Below are 17,913 nucleotides of genomic sequence, written 5' to 3'. Positions count from 1 at the left end.
AGGTCTTCTGACTCTAAGTTCACCTAGCTGCCTCACAACTCTCAGAAAAAGTCCTGACTTACATTAGTAGTTTTCTTATCTGGCAGTTCCCAACCATTGTCCAGTTTAAAGGAGGGATAAGAATATAGTAGTAGGCAGATTTGGTGAAGAAGAGCATTGGAACTAATTTACTGAGCCTGTTGAGAGTTATTTCTCGCATGACTCTAGTCTGCATGAGGAAAGAGTGAGAGACAGTAGAGAAGGAGATCAAGGCAGAGGGGCCTCATTTTTTCCTTTTCTCTAGGCTGAGATGCCTAAGTAGTCCACTTGATAAGCTGTGCTTGGGAGGACCTGAGAATAATGCTTGATGTGAGCCAAAGGTAAGAGGGGCCTTTCTGAAGTTTTCTAGCTGTGCTGGAAAGGAAGTTCATTTCCAGGCCATTAAGCACAGTCCCCAGTGTTCAGCTGAAGGTTCCACTCCTCCTTTGGTGCAGATCTCAGCAGATTGGAGACAGTTTAGCCAGGGTTTGTTTCTATTTTAGCTGACAGCAATTTTCGTGCCTACCAGGAAACCAGGGGTAGGATGAAAATAGAGAATTGCTCATGGGCTTTTGCACTCACGATCCAGCACCTGGCTGTTTCTCGGTGTCCATTCCTGGCTTAAAAACAAGATAACAGAGGTAAAAATGAAAAAATGCAGAGTAGAGACTCTCCGATATGCCTGCTGCTGTTGAAAGACATGGGGGCAGCTCTGCTGAAGGAGTGAGTATGAGCCTGATGAAATACTAGTCCCATCTGGAGAATATTTATAGGTTCATAGCATTATAGACTTAAATGTGGAAGGGACTTTAAAGGCCTCTCAGTTTACAGATAAGGAAACTGAGGCATTAAGTGATTTTTTTTCTCAGACTCACATGGCAAGATTTGAATGCAAAATTTGATTCAGATTCAGTACAGCAATTCCTGATTTGTATTATCTGCTATTTTAGTGGTGTGGACACTCCTTCAATCAGATCACAGACTCCCTGTGCCTTACTAGACAGTCTAATAAGCCCACCCAACAAATCTAAACCCCAGACTACCAAGACAATAGTTTTAGAAAACATATACACTTAGTTCTAATTTACATCAGTTTTCTGGAATCAGCAAGTCATAGAATTTAAGAGAGACCTAAGATATAACCTAGTCCAGGGCAGCTAGGTGGCGCACTGGATAGAGCACCGGCCCTAAAGTCAGGAGTACCTGAGTTCAAATCCGGTCTCAGACCAAATGCTTGACACTTACCAGCTGTGTGACCCTGGGCAAGTCACTTAACCCCAACTGCCTTAAAAAAAGATATAATCTAGTCCATGGGTTCTAACTTTTTTCTGCCATAGAGCCCTCTGGCAGTCTGATAGAGCCATTCTGAGAATATCGTTTTTAAATATATAAAATGAAATATACAGTATTACAAAGGAAACCAATTATATTGAAATACAGTTATCTGTTTATATTATATATTACATATATCTGTATAAACATAGGTTCATAGACCTCAAGTTAAGAACCCTGAACTAGTCCATCTCTCTAATTTTATAGATAGGGAAAATGAGGCCCAGAGAAGTGAAATGACTTTTCCAAGGTTGAGGTAGACCTAAAAACCTAGGTCTTCTGCTTCCCATTCCAATATTCTTTCCCTGATACTGTTCTTCCCTGTTTCTCAAAAAAAATGAAAACAGAAAACAAGCATCTAGATTTTTAAAACAAATTAACTTGTCTGTTTTACTTCCTCAACACCTCTTGATATCTGTCCCCTTCTCTCTAATCGAGCCACAACTACCCTGGTTTGGGCCCCAGTCATCTCTCACTTAGACTATTGATTCTTGACTGATTGTCCTGCAATCAGTCCTTCTCCTCTCCAATTCATTCTCCACACAGTTGTCAAAGTGATGTTCCTAAAATGCAGGTCTGTGTGTGTCACTATTGTGCTCCAGAAACTTCACTGACTCCCTCTTCCCATCTGCTGGAGCCCTTTCTGCTAAAAGTAGAGGAGCTAATAACTTCTAGGCTCACCTCAAGACAATTTCATCCTTCAGAAGGTGGAGGAACCACAAAGAGGGAAATTCAATACGACACCTTAATGTGGTAACTAACAGGGAATGAGTAGTTTCTGGGAGTGTGAATGATGATAATCATGGAGAAAGGCAGAGAGGGAGGAGGTCAGAGAAATGACCACTCCCTCCTGGGGTTTATGAAATATAAGGAGAGGAAAGCTTAGATGTAGATTAGATGATAGTGTGATTATATGGACTCAGACTCGGTTGGATGGTTAGACTGAAAGGTATTGTTAAGGGTTCAGTGTTGACCTAGCAGGAGGTCTCCAGTGGAATGTCCCAGGGATCTGCTTTTAGCCCTGTGCCATTGTACATTTTTGTTAATTACTTAGACAAAGGAATGGGTGGCATGCTCATTAAACTTACAGATGAGATTCATCCGGGAGAAACAGCTAATGCTCTGGATGACTGGGTTAGGATCTGGAAAGATCCCATGACGCTAAAGCTTTGGGCTGAAATCTAATGAAATGAAATTCAACAGGGCTAAAAGGGAAAGTCTTATACTTGGGTCAAAGAAATCAACCTGACGAATGTAGAATAAGGGTGAGAATAAGCATGTTTCGAAAAGAGCTGGTATGAAAAAAGAGCTTGGTCTTTCTCTGTCTGCAATCAAATACAATCTCCTCCATTTGGCATTTTATGGAGTTATATACTCAGTATGAATCAGCAGTGGTGATGTGGCTGCCAAAAAAAAGCCAAGGTAACCTTGGGCTGCTTTAGTTCCACCTCTTCCAGAGATGAGATAAAGATTCTACCACACTCTGCCCTAGTTAGACAACCTATGATGGTTGTGGTCAGTTCTAAGCAGAATGGCTTGGGAAGAACATTGAGAGGCTGAAGCCCATTTAGATGAGCACAGCCAGGATGGTGAAGGATCTCAAGCCAACGCCACATTGAGATTTGGTGGAGGAAATGGGGAACAGAAGATTGAAGAAGGGAGGGGAGGCAAATGATATCTGCATTCAAGTATTTGAAAAGCTGTCATGTACAGGACGAAATTGACTTTTCCTTCTTGTCCCCCAAGGGATACCACCAGCAGCAATGAGTGGACATTGTAGAGGCAATCTTAGGCTTGATATGCGAGAAAAACTTCCTATTAGTTGTAGCTGAGCCAAACAGGGCTGCTGCTGGAGGTGGTGGGTTCTCACCAGGGATGTGCTGGTAAGTGGCTCTCTGAAGGAAAAAGAAAAAAAAAAGACTGTACCTTGGAAACACTTTTAAATTTAATTTGCATTTTAAATCCTAAGTCTAGATAATCAACAAAACTATAAAGCAAGGCCTGATTTGTAGAGTTTTCTGATTTCCAAAGTGTAAACACATACACTGAAAATTTAATGATTGGCTTTCTAGAGTTGGTAGGAACTATTCTGGAGCACCTCTGGTTCCTTCTCACTTGAAGTCTTTAAGGAAAGGCTATACGAGCACCTCTTGGATATATTAGAGTCAGGATTCTTTTCAGGTATAGGTTGGATTGAATTCCTGCTAAGTGTGTCACAACTCTAAATAAATTCCATGGTTCTATGAATCTGTCTCTAAGATAAAATATAAACTCCCGTTTGGCATTTTGCATGCTTCGGAATCTGGCTCCAGCCTAACTTTTTCCCCTGTGCATTCTATGCTTCAGTCAGTCTGGTCTCCAATGCACAGGCTGTACCCCCTCACCCCCAATTCATGCCTGTAATGCCTCCCTCCTTAAGCCAGTTAAGCTCAAGTGCCATCTCCTTAATGAGAAGATGCTGGAGACAGAACCTCGTTCCTGTCCCTTCTCCTCCCCAGGTTACTTTGTATTTATGCTGTATATATCCTGTATTTACTTTCCCATGAACATGTATGTCCCTTCAGTGGAATGTAAACTCCTTGGGGGCAAGACCTATCTTGTTTTTGTATTTTAGTTTCCTAATGTCTAGCACAGTGTCTAACACATAAGAGGTATTTAATGCTGATTGACTGGCTCTTAACTCAATAAAATTATTTAAATTTAGGTTTAGCTTAGGAATCAGTAAATGAATAAGGCTGTTTTCAATTGGGAGTTAACGGGGGCAGCCAGGTGGTGCGGTGGATAGAGCACTGGCCCTGGAGTCAGGAGGAATTGAGTTCAAATCCTGCCTCAGACACATGATACTCACTAGCTGTGTGACCCTGGGCAAGTCACTTAACCCCAATTGCCTCCCCCAAAGAAACAAAACAACAACGACAACAAAAACCAGTTGGGGGTTAATGATCAATTTTTTTTTTTTTCTGGTCAGGATCCCATAGCCTGAGATAATAAGAAAGGGCTCAGTCCTTCAGTAGTCTCTATGTCTAAGACCTCAGGCAGTTTATAGAAGAAAATGGCATACGATACTTCTCCAAGAATCTATGCAATACAGAAGAGTACAAACAGAGATGGGAAAACAATCCAGGTGCCTAGTGAGCCTCACTTCTTTTTGTCATCAAGGAGGTCTCCCCTCCTCCCTTTCCTGGCAAAACATGAATTCTGTGATTCTAGTACAATGATCATTGACTTCAATCTAGTAGGGACTGCAGAGGCCATTGAGACCAACATTCCCATTTTACAGATGAGGAAACAGAGGCCCAAAGGAAACAATGAAAATAAATAGCAGCACTTAGATTCGAACCCATGTCCTGACTCTATCTGTTTCATCCCTGCCAACCTAACACAGGTCCAATCTTAGAAACTGCTGGTTGCAGCTTCTGCTTTCCTGCTTCTATAGCTCAATAACTTTGCCACCATGATTGTGGCAAGATGGTTCCAAAGGGCTCCAGGGGGGACAATTAGAATCAATAGTTGGGAGTTCCAGAGAGGAAAGTATTGACTCAGTATCAAGGAGAACTTCCTGACAATTGGAGCTGTCCAAAGGTAGGATTAACTGTTACATGAAATAATGATTTCCCTGTCTAATTGGTCAAGCAGAAACTGGACAACCACTTGATAGAAATTTAAAAGGTAGATCCATGTACTGGGAAGGTATTTAGATAAAGTTGATCTGTAGGACCCCTTGCAGCTCTGGTATTCAATGAGATCCTACCCCAAAGACTAGGGCAGACCATCGTTCTTTAACGACACCATCTATTTCCTGCTCCCTGAAAGTCTCTCCTGCTCTCCTGGCCCTGATGGAACACTCTACGAAGAATAGGTCACGTTCTACCCAGAGGTCAAGAGGGGAGAAATCTATCTTGTCATATGAGTTGGGTCCCCAAAAGGAGAACAAGGTCAGCTTCCTTTCAGAGTGAAACAGCCAGCTGCGAGTTGAATTTGGGTTTCCACAGCTGCAGGCTTCTGGGGATGTACCTGAGAGTGTTCAGCATGGCTGAATAAGACCTCATCTCTTTCTAAAACTCTCAGGCAGACAGGTGCAACTTATTAAAATTTTCAGCGCATAGGATGAGTCTCTCCAAGGGCAGCTGGAATTTTCTGTCTTGCAAATGAAAAAAAAAAAGTGAGGATAAATAACTCCACACATGTAGTATGTTCATGACACTTCCTCGTGGGAGTTAGTTATCACACCGACATCTCTCAGTATCTGATACTCTTTCTTGAGAATGCAGAGAGTGTTTGCAGGGACTCATGACTGAGGAAGGACAGCACAAAAGGCAATGATACACTGGAGAGAGAGCTGGATTTGGAGACAGAGGACCTAGATGTGAATCCTTCCTCTATCTTTTTCTACCTATAAAAGCTTAACCAGGATCCTTCCTTTCTCTGAGCCTCATTTTTCACATCTGTAAAGTGAATGGGTTATAGCCATTCTGGAGAACAACTTGGAACTAGACCCAGGATATCACTAAACTGGACATACTCTATGATACAGCAATACTACTACTAGGCCTATTCCTCAAAGAGATCAAAGGAAAAGGAGCCATATGCACAAAGATATTTATATCAGCTCTTTTTATAGTGACAACTGGAAGCTAAAGGGTATCCAAACTGGAGAGTGGTTGAACAAATAATGGCACTTGAATGTAACAGAACATTGTTGTGCTATTAAAAAATGGCAAAAGAGATTGTTTCAAAGAAAACTGAAAAGACTCATATGAACTGATATGGAGTAAAGTGAGCAGAACCAGCAGAACAATTTATACAATAATAGCAAACTATGGCAAAATAACAAATATACAATAATGGTAAAATAATAGCAAAAATCATACCAAAATATTTTAAAATTATTTTATAATGGCAAATATTTTATTAAAATTATAATTATGTGATATTGATATGTTATTGTAGTTCAAAAAACTTTGAAAGACTTAAGAACTCTAATCAATGCGATGATCAATCATGATTCCAGAGGGCTAATGAGGAAACATGCTACCCACTTGCTGACAGAGAGAGGACTGGTTAAAATGCAGAATGAGACACACATTTTTGGACATGGTCAATGTGGGAATCTCTATGCATATTTGCACAAGGATTTTGTTTTTATTTTTCCACAATGTGTTAGGGATGGAAGAGAAACAAAACAAGTGCTTGTTAATTAAAAATAAAATAAAATTAACATTTTGAAAACATGAATGGGTTGTATTGATGAACTCTAAAAGCTCTTTGCAGCAAAAATCTATGATCCCATGGGATTTCACTGATATAGACATGTCTACGATGAACAATTTTTTCCAATGTAGGTCAGTACCTCTTATGCAACCCATAGTCTTATAGAGTTACCTAGAGTACTGACAGGTTAAATAACATGCCCAAAGTTACATAATCAGTATGTGTCAGAGGCAGATTTTCCTGGTTCCATGGCCAGATCTTGATCTATTATACTACATTGTCTCACATGCTCCTACTATATGTTCACATATTATTTTATATTATAGTTAGCAATATTTGTGTCATATTCTTCTACTAGCCTATAAGTTTTATAAGGGCAGAGATTGTTTTGTATCCAAACTCTTAAAAGGGATGGATGTAAATTCCTTTTAAATTACCTTACCCTAAAGGTTTACCTTAAAACTTGAATAAAACCCAGGAGATTCTATCTTTATAAGACCACCAGAAAGAGAAAACTCAAAAAGAGATTGCCTATATACTTCCTCTGCGATCACAAAGGTGATTTGCCTTCCTGACTACCTCCATCCTCTATGTTGCCCCATATTGCTGCTTATTTTAAAATTTATTTGTAAGAAGCTAAAGGACATAGATAATATTTTATACTTTCTTGTCTTCTTTGTACCCATTGCAGTGTCTGATGTGCATAGATGGTAAAGATAATGGTAAGAAAAAAAGGCTTCTTGTAGACATGAATGAATACAGACTATGACTTTTCCTCAAATGCTAACTTCACATAAAATATAACTTTTGTAAAGCTATGAAGCATAGAACAACTAATGTCTAATTATATGTAGAAAGTGACAAACCTCTTAAAACTTAAATATGAACACTCAGGTATAATTTGACAACTTTCTTACCCTTGATTGAAAATAATCATGACATGATTTAACCTTGGCTGTCCCACAAGTTTGAGGCTATACCACTTTTCTAATTTGACCTGAACTTTTTCTTGAGACAAAAGTCTTCCCAGCTGATTATAGAATTTTGACTCAGGTGCTTTGGGGCATCAGAAAGTCTTGATGTTTGAAGGGCTTAGAGGAAGCTTCTGTTTAGCCTTTCCTCTCATCAGCAAGGAATTTTCCATTAAATATTTTTGCTCTTTGCTTACAACTAATTAGAGTGAAGATGGTAGGTCACCTACGTTGGCACTCCCAGGTAGCTTTTTGAACATTGCCTACTGATTCTGACTCTTTTGCTTCTTCCTCCTTGCAAAAGCAGAAAGAAAAGAGTGAAGACATTTTTCCAGTCAGAAGAGAACTTAATAATAATCTTACCATGATATGTTGTCTTCAATGAAGGGATGTGGAAGGAGTGCAAGGTGATGGAGAAGCAAGAAAAAACCATTCATTCACCCATGTTTTGGTTATATGAAGAATGGGGCAACTTCGCTAGCCAAGTTAAGCATCACCAAAGACTAGATTTCTTAACGTTTGAGCATCTGGCTCAATCCTTACTGCCAGTTGTCTGGCAAGCCAGTCACATGATTTCCCCTCTTACAAGGGAAGGATGTAAACTCCACTTAATTCTCAGTGAAGGAGCAGCCTCTTTCACTGCTGGTTTGTTGCTGTTTAGTCATTTTCAGTTATGTCCAACTCTTTGTTTCTTTTCTTGGCAAAGATCCTGGAGTGGTTTGCCATTTCCTTCTGCAGCTCATTTCACAGATGAGGAAAATGAGGCAAACAGAGTTAAGTGACTTGCTCAGGGTCACACAGCTAGGAGGTGTCTGAGGCCAGACTTGAACTCAGGAAGATGAGCTTTTCTGACTCCAGGCCAGTTACTCTATCCACTGTGCCACCCACCCACAGTTAATTCCCCGCACTTCCTCTTTATGATTCAAGAGGGGTGATCATTCTAGGTTCTCAGTAATTTGGAAGTTGCCTGTGTTTAGGGCAGTGCTGACAGCTCCCAGAGCAATGCAGCTTCTATCATACAACAAGCCCTTTGGCTATAGGCTCTCTGCTGAATTGCTGCCTGACAACTTCATTATCACAGGAGGCTGAGACCCCAGTGGCCAGGCAACAGTACCACAGAGCTCAACATAGCAACAGGCCCAGACTAAACATTCACTGACCTCAAGGCTGTTGGTATTTAGTTATTGAGGAGAGAATCCAAGGGTAGTGTCCGGAAGTATTGCCATTCAAAGACTGGTTCAGATTGCTGTTCTCAGCCCCTTCTGTATGGACTGGCCACCAATGACTCTAATCAAGAGACTCTCTAAGAAGGAGAGATCCCTCCCTGCAGAAACCTCAAGATCCTATAAATAGGAACCTTGTTTTGCTGCTTTATGGGCAGTGAAGATACCTGCCCTGGGCCAGCTCTCCTTCTTGAACTCACTCAGGTCTTCTTGACCTGATTTTCAATCTGGTCTAGTTCTCAATCCACATTTCTACCTAACTGCGCAAGCTCAGATGAAGGCACCTTGTCTCTCTCTCTGTCTCTCTCTCTTTATCTCTCTACCTCTGTCTCTCCATCTCTGTCTCTGTCTCTCTGTCTGTCTCTCCTTCTCTGCCTTTCTGTCTCTCTCTACCTCTCTGTCTCTCTCTGTCTCCATCTCTGTCTCTCTGTCTCTCTGTCTCTCTCTGTCTCTGTCTCTCTCTCTCTCTCTCTCTCTCTCTCTCTCTCTCTCTCTCTCTCTCTCTCCTGTTCCCCAATTTAGACTGGGATTTGCCTGTTTTCTAGCTAAGAGAACAAAGTGATCAGGAGCATGAATTCAATTCAATTCAACAAGCCTTTCTTGAGTGCCCACTATATACTAGGTATTGCGTTAGACCCTGGATATACAAACACAAAAATGAAATAATCTGCCCTCAGGAAGCTTAAATTCTGAGGGGAATATAATATAAGCATTCCTCAGAGATATTGCCAAGGCACAAGGACTGCTTTAGTTATTTATTTTGGATAACTGCCTTCATCCTCTCTTCCAGTTTGCTTATGGGAACAGGCCAAGAGGTAAGGGCATAGGATTAAGAAGTCCTATAGACTCCTAGTCCAGATCTGTTTCCATTAGATTGAAGCTCTGCTCCATTTTATTAGGGTTGGTTGGGGGAGGGGAAGAAGGGGAATAAGAAACACCCAACATATGTTTAAAGAGCATAAAGAAATCAAGTCTCTATAAAAATATATATCCAAAGAAGGAAAAAGTTCCATTTCTTGGGGGGAGGGGAAGACTTTACACGGTATTCTTCCAAGAAAAACATGGTAGTGAAGTCACGCCAAGTAGGAACACATTGGGTGGGATGCTCTTCATAAAAGAGAGGCCTGCTTGCCTTGAAAGCCAATGCTACTCTTCCTCTCCTTCCTTCTAGCTGACAACTGCTCTCAGCCACTTCTTTATATTTCCCCAGGTGGCTTTTTCATGGTTGGTGACCGACAAAATACTGTGGGCCAAGGGTACGACCCAAGGGCAGCTAGATTGCACAGTGGATAGAGAGCCCTGGGCCTAGAGTCAGGAAGACTCATGTTTCTGAGTTCAAATCTGGCCTCAGACACTTACTATCCTTGTGACCCTGAAGAAGTCACTTTACCCTGCTTACCTCAGTTTCTTCATCTGTAAAAAAAAAAAAGTGAACTGGAGAAGGAAATGGTGGTATCTTTGCCAAGAAAATGGGGTCGTGGAGAATGACTGAAATTGACTGAACAACAACAAACATGACCCCAAACCCTGAAACAAATGTCAGTATCTGAAATCTGGAGTGTTTTTTGAAAGAAAGAAGGAAAGGAAGGGAAGGATGGAGGGAGGGAAGGAAGGAAGGAAGGAATGGAGGGAGGAGGGGAAAAACAAGGAAAGGACATAAGGAGGGAAGAAGAAAAAGAAAGAGAAAGAAAGAGGAAAGAAGGAAGAAAAAGAAAGGAAAGGAGAAGGAAGAAAGGATGTAAGGAAAGAAGAAAGGGGAAGTGCTTAAAAAAATCTTTATCACTTCCTAGTGCCTTCCTCACTCTGCCCCCACTCTCAACCAATGAAACCTTCTCTTGCAACAAAGCAATAGTTAAGCAAAACTAATAAAAACATTTGCCACGTCTGAAAATGTTTGCCCTACTCTGCACCTGTATTCTACCCCCTCTTTGCCAAGAGGATGAGGTGTGCTTCACTGCCAGGCCTCAGAAGTCATAACTGGTCCCTGCACTGCTCAGAGTTCTAGTCTTTTGAACGCTGTGTTTCTTGACATCAGTGTGGTCATTGTTCTTACAGCTCTTCCTAGCTTCTTTCTGCATCAGCTTGTATAAGTCTTCCCAAGCTGCCCTTACTTCTTCTTATTTATCATTTCTTATGAGTAGAATAATATTTTGTTTCATCTCCATACCACAGTTTGTTCAGTCATTCTCCAGTTGATGAATACCTACTTCTCCACCCCCGCCCCCACTCATTTGCTACCACACACACACACACACAAATCACTTTTTTTCCTAGGGTGTCTGAAACATTGTTAGGGGTATACTGTAGCCACCACTGCTGCTGTTGCTCCTCCTCTTCCTCCTCTTTCTCCTCCTTGTAATAATAACAGCTGACATTTGTAAATCACTTTAAGGTTTGCAAAATGCTTTGCATATATAAACTCACTTGAAGCTCACAATAATTACGCATGGTAGGTGCTATGCTGGGCCAGCTACATCATACTGGAATTGCTTATGCAGGGGCGTGGTCTTGTGGTGGAAAAGGCCAGACCTTAGAACAAATCACTTGTGTGTCCTGGGCTGGGTTTGTAAAATGTGTGACTCTCCGTTACAAGCGTTGAACCCACGGTATTATACATGCAACTTGACTTTTCACAAAATAAATACCTTACAGGTCAGGGAATAGAATTTCCTGGCATTAAAAGGATATTTACTTACAAATAAAATCATAATGAAAAGATTTCTTTGTTGTATTTCCCACTCTGCCCATCTACTACCCTAGTTTTGGCTCCCCAACTTTTTTAATGCTTTGAAAACAATTGAATTGATTTCCTTTGTAATTCTGTGTATTTTATGCACTTAAAATATTATTATGAGAGTTCGTCCATAGTCTTCACCAGACTGCCAAAGGGTCCATGATGCAGTAAGGTTAAGAAGCCTTAGCCTTAGATGATCAGGGTACTAAGGCTTGCTGGGCATGCTCAGGGCATGCGACACCTCTGAAAGGATAGTGAAAGACATGACGTCAGTGGATAGGAGGAAGTATGATGTATGAGATAGACAGTGGGCTTAGGAGGTGATAGATAAATGAATGGATGAATAAAAAAGCATTTGTTAAGTACTTACTGTGAGGCAAGCACCATGCTAACTGCTGAGGATCCAAAAATTAGCAAGGAAAATAGTTCACGTCCTCCATCTAATGAGGAAGACAATGTATAAGTATAAAGAAGAGAGTTGGAAAGTCAAGAGATGGTCACAGTTGGGTAATGCTGAGGAATTGTCATGGTGGTCTGGTTCCAAGCAAGATGAGCAAAAAGCACCCCATTAGAGCCCAGGGTCTAAGAGGAAATGTTTTGTGAACCATAAAACACTATGCATAAGCTGTTATTATAGAGTCCCTAAATTGGGCCTTAGAGAGAACATTTCCAGATATATATGGCATATGGCCATGATTCAAATGAAGTATGACATTCCCTTTTCTTTTCTTGTTCATGGAAACAGGACAATCTTCAGTGCACGATGGGCATCTGGAAGGGGCTGTCCATTTTGTATTTTTCTGAAACAAGTTAGCACCATAATAGACTTCTGGCTTAAGCCAGAACTCAGCTTTTTGAGATCATATCCTTCATGGATGATTGATCTGTAATAGTCTTTTAAGGAGAACTTAGTGACATTTGGAGCACACTCCTAACCTTTTGAAGTAAATGTCCCAGAGGACAAATACCATGATCTTCAATTAAACCTTCCTGGGTGCCATTGTCAAGAACAGAACGTTGGGCTAGCTACATCATTGGTCTGACTCAATGCAGCATTTCTTACATTTCCATATACTTTAATCCTATTCTGGCCTATAAAAGTGAAAAGATATTAACACTGGCATTAATTAACCATTTTGTTTTTATCTGTTTTCATTCTTCTTATATAGATGTGTATATATATATATATATATACACATACACATATACATGCATATATAAATTATATATATATATATATATATATATATATTTTTTTCCTTGATGTCTCTCCCATTGCAATAAGTTTCATGGGAGTAGAGTTTGTTGCATTCATTGTATTTTTATCCCCAGAGGCTCACACATAGTAAGTGCTTAATTTATTCTATCATAAAAGTGGTCATTTTTATCTACCTATACCATAGTCTGCAGAACATCAAACAGGAAAGAATAATAGCTAGGGAGTGACTGGTCCTAGCATCATTGCTAGCTATACTTCATCAGAAAAGATGTGGAAAAAAGAACCAATGATAAAAAATGCTGTCCACCTCCAGAGAGAGATCTGATAACTCTGAGAGCAGATTGAAGCATACTTTCCCCCACTTCTTTATGTTTCTTGCTTTTTATTGTGTTTGTTTTTTGCAACATGGCTAATGTAGAAATATGTTTTGCATGACTTCACACATATAATTGATATCATTTTGCTTGCCTTTTTAATGGGTGGGGGAGGGGTAAGAGGGAGGAAGGGAATTTGAAACTCAAAATTTTTTTTAAAAAATGAATGTTAAAAATAAATTTATTGTATTTGCAAAGAACCAAACAAATAAAAATGACTAGCAAAAAAGTTAAGGAAAATGAGATAATAATGATGATGATAAATATCACTTGATGTTTATGTATGACATCAAATTATATGGTTCCACTGGAAAAAAAAACACTAAACAGCTTTGGTAACTTTTTCTAGTGGTATGAAGAAATGTCACTTGGACTTGAGAAATGTAAAATTCCTAATGTGTACCAAGGAAAAATAGAGACTGAAGGCTATGAATTAAGAGGTCAAATTTAAACAATGGAAGAAAATCACACTTATAAATGTCTCCATATTCTCTAGGCAAGACATACTAAGTACAGGGCTGTCAAGGCTGAGGTGGTGTATATATTTATTTTTTCTTTTTGGTGAGGCAGTTGGGGTTAAGTGACTTGCCCAGGGTCACACAGCTAGTAAGTGTCAAGTGTCTAAGGTCACATTTCAACTCAGGTCCTCCTGACTCCAAGGCTGGATCTCTATCCACTGCACCACCTAGCTGCCCCTGAGGGGATGTATATTAACAGCCTGACTAGCAACCTGTAGTCAAAGATTAGTAGGAAGAATACTTTAGAGTAACTAACACCTAAGCAACAATGAATCTAAAACGTGCCCAAATAAAACCCACACAATAGTAGTGAAACACAGGATTCATCACGCCAAGGCAGTATAAAAAGATTTGGAACTTCTTCAACAAAAAGAAGGAAGAGGATAGATGGATGTTGTCAGAGCCCATGTTAAAAAAGTTTTAAAATATATAGGAATACTTTAAAATGTATAGAAAACAAACATTCTGCAAAGTAAAAGTAAACATTTACAGCAAACCTATGCCAATGGATTTGTTGATTATAACTGAATCTGAACAGTCTATAAAATGGCTAAGATCTGAGAGTGGAACCAAAAGAGCTTCCATGACTGACATCCACATGAACTTACCCAACACCATATCGATAAAGGAGGTAGGTGGTACAGTGGATAGAACGCAGCACTGGAAGACTTGAAATCCGAAGTCTGAATTCTCACTTTGACACTTATCATCTAGGTGACTCTGGACAAGCCATCTAACTTCTTTCATCCTCAATTGTCTTCATCTGTAAAATGGGGATATTAAAGGTACTTACTTCACAGGGTTGTTGTGAAGACCGGATGAGAGAGCACACGTACAAGTGGTTTGCAAACCTTGAAGTCCTATATTATTGTAATATAAGCAGCAACAACAACAACAACAGAATGATTGCATCACGAGGATTTGTTTACAGAAATGGAGGAGTTTAGGATACAGCTCAGGACCAGGCGACTGCCACCAAAAATTAGAGAAAAGTTATCCTTTAGAGACTTAGCCTTAGTGATCACTGCAGATCATTCAATGAAACGCTGGAAACCATGTGATAGTATTACTATATGACATAAAAATTTAGCATCCATCAGATAGCCAGAAAGACTAGAATATGCCAGAAGCTTATGATCCTTTGTAAGCAATCATACGACAAATCCCTGTACTACAAATAAAAAAAAACCAAACATCCCAGAGGACTAAATAAAAAAATTAAACTGGAAACAGAGAATGGTTACAGACAAAACTGTAACCCACAACAGCGCTATGAAAGGAAAAAGTGGACAGTATTAGCAAGACACTGTGAGATGGCTCATTGGTGACAGGTAATCTAGGACAGCCTATTTCCAAAGTCTTGTGTTTCTCTCACCACCCTTCCACCCCTCAAGAAACCCGAGACCTCACTTAGTACTTTGGTTTTACCTTTCTAATGCATTTGTCAAGTATTATGATTATTTGAACATGTATCTTATCCCTTATCAGCTGTAAGCACAATGAAGGCAAGGATGGGCAGGGGGGTAGATACAACTTTGTACCTCTCTCAGTGTTTAACCCATTCATCTGGGCATAACAGGTGATTAAGAAATATTTGTTTGTGGAATTAAATTTTTTTGGGATATATATTACAAACAGAAGCTATAGTCAGAGGTATTTTATGCCCTGGACACATCTTAGTGAGAATGATATCTATAAGGTGGTTGGCTGAAACTCAGAAAATGTTTTGTCATAACAACTATTCAATAAATAGTGTTTAGATTCCTATGTTAGCCCACAAAAGCCTATTTTAAAAATTTATTTATTTTCGGTTTTCAACATTCACTTCCATGAGATTTTGAGTTTTAAACTTTCTCCCTCTACCTCCCCTCCCGCCACCCCAAGATGGTGGGCAATCTGTTATAGGCTCTACTTATACATTGATATTAGACATATTTTCACATTGGTCATGTTGTAAAAAAGAATTAGAACCAATAGGAGGAAGCATGAGAAAGAAGAAACAAACACACAAAAAGAGAGCAAATTGTACGCTTCGATCTGCATTCAGACTCCATAGTTCTCTTTTTGGATGTGGATAGCATTTTCCATCAGGAATCTTTTGGAACTGTCTTAGATCCTTGCATTGCTGAGAAGAGACAAGTCTATCAAACTTGGTCATAATACAATGTTCTCCTGGTTCTGCTCACTTCACTCAGCATCAGTTCATGCAAGCAAGTCCAGGTTTTTCAGAAGTCCGTCTGCTCATCATTTCTTATAGCGCAATAGTATTGCATTACATCCATATACCACAACTTGTTCAGCTGTTCTCCAATTGATGGGCATCCTCTCAATTTCCAATTCTTGGCCACCACAAAAAGAGCTGCTATAAATATTTTTGTACATATGGGTCCTTTTCCCATTTTTATGATCTCTTTGGGATACAGACCTAGAAGTGGTATTGCTGGGTCAAAAGGTATGCACAGTTTTATAGCCCTTTGGGCATAGTTCCAAATTGCTCTCCAGAATAGTTGGATCAGTTCACAACTCCACCAACAATGCATGAGTGTTCCAATTTTCTCACATCTTCTTCAGCATGTATCATTTTCCTGTTTTGTCATGATAGCCAGTCTGGTAGGTGTTATGGGTACCTCAGAGTTGTTTTGATTCGTATTTCTCTAATCAATAGTGATTTAGAACATTTTTTCGTATGACTATAGATAGCTTTAATTTCTTCATCTGAAAACTGCCTGTTTATATCCTTTGAGCCTTTATCAATTGGGGAATGATTTATATTCTTATAAATTTGACTCAGTTCTCTATATATTTGATTAACAGGGCCTGTATCAGAGACACTGGTTGTAAAAATTCTTTCCCAGCTTTCTACTTCCCTTCTAATCTTGGTTGCATGGCTTTGTGCAAAAACTTTTCAAATACAAAGGCTTATTAATACATGATATGACTAAACTGTAGTCTTAATTGTACTGAAGAACATAAGCAGCCCTTTAAACATTGTTTTTATGGAAAAACACATTCTAAATTCCAATTCAGGGGGATTGATGGCAGCCAGCGGGTGAGAGGTTAGGGGAGGGTGTTCAGCCTCTACGGTAGATCAATATATGTAACCAGGTGATGTAGTGAATAGAGAGTGCTGGATTTAGACTCAAGGAAGATCTGAGTTCCAGTCAGGCCTACCTCAGACACCTCTCCCAGCCTCAGTTTCCTCATCTGTAAAATGAGGATAATAATAACATCTATCTCCCAGGGCTGTTGTCAGGATCAAATGAGATGACAGATGTAAAGCACTTTGCTACTAGTATTACTATTAGTAATGGTTTTTTGTCCACTATATCTCTTTTTCACATAAAGATTTCTTTTTCATCACATATTATGAGAACTTCCTGTTCTACTCTCCTCACCACCAAAACCAATTTCACTCTAGGCTAATCTACAGTAGGGGCAGCTAGGTGGCACCATAGTGCCAGGCCTGGAGTCAGGAAGACTCATCTTCCTGAGTTCAAATCCAGTCTCAGACACTTCTTAGCTGTGTGATCCTGAGCAAGTCACTTAATCCTGTTTGCCTCAGTTTCCTCATCTATAAATTGAGCTAGAGAAGGAAATAGCAAACCACTCCAAGAAAACTGAATGACAACAAATCTACAGAAGCAAGATTATTGTTAATTTCTCTTATTTATGTCACCCTTTTCTCCCAGGGAGCTGGGGGATTGGAATATATATATATATACACACACATACACACATACATACACATATTATATATATATATATATATATATATACATACACACACATTATATATATATATACACGTATATATTACATATATATACACACATATATATTACATATATATACGTGTGTGTGTGTGTATTATATATAAGCAGCCACATTTATATTGCATTCCATGGTTCACAAAGCATTTTCTTTACCACTCCCTTTGATGTGAGTGGAACAAGTATTCCCATTTCACAGATGGGGAAATGGAGGCTCAGAGAGTCTAAGTGATTTATGCAAAATCACATGGCTAGTAAATGGTAAGGCTGGGATTTGAACCCATGCCTTCTGGGGCCAAACCTAGGTCTCATTCAGCCATGTGCCACCGCTTTTCCAATATTGTACCTCATTTTCTGACATCAATTCCACATGGTGTTTCTTTTTCTGCCTCTAGGGTCTAAATGAATACCAGGCAAGAAACCATGCCATTAAGCTCCTCTTGCAGGCACAAGGAAAGAGTATCATTATAAGTATAAAACTGCTTATAAAGTTCTTACTGCAACTGGAAGAAAGAAACTGGAAACGTTAACAGCTAAGTCCCA

General features: G+C 39.6%; 1 long non-coding RNA gene across 1 annotated transcript in view; it reads left to right on the top strand.

Moving 5' to 3' along the window:
* The first annotated feature begins 491 nt into the window (after positions 1-491).
* LOC110219538 (uncharacterized) overlaps positions 492-17,913 on the top strand; it is a 29,350-nt gene continuing 11,928 nt past the window's right edge. Inside the window, exon 1 of the long non-coding RNA XR_002327666.2 lies at positions 492-741. This is a non-coding gene — a long non-coding RNA (uncharacterized LOC110219538). The remainder of the gene's footprint in view (positions 742-17,913) is intronic.

The sequence above is a fragment of the Phascolarctos cinereus genome, unplaced genomic scaffold (genome assembly GCF_003287225.1).
Source record: "Phascolarctos cinereus isolate Bilbo 61053 unplaced genomic scaffold, phaCin_HiC Scaffold_5;HRSCAF=322, whole genome shotgun sequence".
Taxonomy (NCBI): Eukaryota; Metazoa; Chordata; class Mammalia; order Diprotodontia; family Phascolarctidae; genus Phascolarctos; species Phascolarctos cinereus.
Note: the sequence above shows the minus strand (reverse complement) of the source record. Positions and strands in the feature narration are given on the sequence as shown.